The following is a 2,278-nucleotide window of genomic DNA, read 5'->3' as shown; positions in this document are numbered from 1 at the left end:
TTTTCTTTTTCTTCTCCATTTTTTGGTTTCTTTTTTTCTCTGGGTCTTTTTATTTGTTTCTTCAGTTTATTTCATTTTCTTTTTCCTTTGGTTTAGTTTTTTTTTCTTGGGTTTTTACTTTTGGTTTTTGTTTTTGTTTTCGTTTTTTATTCAACATTTTTATATACATGTTCAACATTTTTAAAATACTTGTTAAACATTTTTATATACATGGTCAACATTTTTTTCAAGTACTTGTTTAATTCAAATACTCGTTCATTATTTTTGAAATACTTTTCAATATTTTCATACATGATAAACATTTTTAAATACTTGTTTTCAATATTTTTTAATACTTATTCAACATTTTTCAAATGTGTTTTGAAGAGTGTTTTTGTAATATATAATAGCACAAATGCCCGTGCGTTGCAACGGGAGATAAAAAAACCTCACTTCACTAACTCAATGGACATGTCGGCATCAACAAACTCCTTGAAATTCTCCACACTGCCACACGAGAAACAACATAAATATTAGGAGGGTTGTCCAAAGATCCCGCATCTCTGGCTAATATAACAGATAAAAGTGCAGAGTTGGTGTCGCACACATTAGGGACTCTGAGTCCAACTCCTTGTACTTTGGTGATGGGTGCTAGTGGGTCGAGCTGAAAAATAAGAGCGATGATTTGTTTTGTTCTTAGAAAAATATAGCATATGACCAACAAATAATGAAATTTTTTATTGTGATTAGACATAGTTTTTTTTTGCATGTGTTATCGCAATATTTTGCACTTGAGTTAAACAATTCTGATACGTCAAATATTAGTATCACAGTATCGAATCTTAGTTTTTGACGTCTATAACAATTCATATATAAAGAAGTAGTTCACCCATGGCATGTGCACCTAAACACAACACCTAGCAATTTAGCTAAAAAAAGATTCAAGATGATTTAGACACAAAGAAAAAATTCATCAGCCTCAGAGAGAAAAACTATGATATTTTGGGGGCATAATTACCAAATGTCTCGTATATGGGGTGAAGTAATTTTGGTGTGTATCCATTTATTTTTCTTGTCGAATATCTTATTGTTCTTCAACAAACTTATGATTGGAATTGCATTATAATTTACTTTAACTTTAATCTTATATTCTATTTTACTGGTTAATTTTATGTTTAAGCCCTATAACTTAATTTTAAATAACGGAAATATATTTCAGAGTTTATTTCTTTTTTATAATTTTGCAATTCACATGTAAATGAAGTTGTATTTTTATCCATTTAATTAATAAAATATGTCTAGTATTATTATCGGGAATTCCAATGCACGCATGTGTCTGCTCATCCCTCCAAGCGTGATGGGCGCCATACCATTTAATGTGCGATACCGTCCGCGCATGTGATGATGATCTGATTGCATGCTACTGCCGTGTCCTCCATGGGTGATGTTGGGTAAGTCGTGCGTTAGTGCATCCGATTAATTTTTTGAACAACACAAAATCTTGATCGACCACAATATAATATTTTTTTTTCTAGTGCAAAGGCATCTAATTTTGTATGTGCTCACGTTAAGCTCATTTTGTATGCATGTTCCATAAAAAAAACTTTTCATGCATGTTTTTATATATTCCTGATAGATCAGATCGGCATCACATGTATGATGATCCCATTGCATGATGTAAGTTTCTTTTTCAAGTGCAAGGCATCTAATTTTGTATGTCCTCAAGTTATACGCGTCCATAAAAACATATTCGTTGGTCCTTTCTACTTTTTTTTTCTACTTCTCTAATTTGTATGTGTCCAGACGGACTCTCCTTCCCATAGTTCACGAGTCTCTTCAATACATGATTACTTTCCTTTTCTGCCTCATATTGCACATGGAAGCTTTCCTTCTCTCATCCTCAATTCTTATTTAATCCCTCTTTCCTTTTTTTATTCTTCCTTCTATTTTTCATGGATTTTATTCTTTCCTTATATATCCTTCCTCATTCATTCCTTCTTGGAACTCGTGGTGCTTTAAATTGGCTATGTTCTATATTTACATCCAGAACAAACTCGCCGCCACTTAGATCAAAGTTAGTGATTGGAGTTTGGAGATTTTTGTTGTTGTGTAGCTGAGGGGAGGAGGATTGCTAGTTGTGTGGAGCGAAGGAATCAGATTTTTGATGTTAATTGTGCAGCCCAAAATCCACGGACTTGAATTCATGCATGAGCAGCAGAAGCACCTTACAGGAAACTCCTCATTGACGGCGATGGCCAGTGCACTACGGAGATGGGGCAGGAACACCTTCGAATCGATA

The sequence above is a fragment of the Triticum aestivum genome, chromosome 5B, assembly GCF_018294505.1.
Source record: "Triticum aestivum cultivar Chinese Spring chromosome 5B, IWGSC CS RefSeq v2.1, whole genome shotgun sequence".
Classification (NCBI taxonomy): domain Eukaryota; kingdom Viridiplantae; phylum Streptophyta; class Magnoliopsida; order Poales; family Poaceae; genus Triticum; species Triticum aestivum.
Note: the sequence above shows the minus strand (reverse complement) of the source record.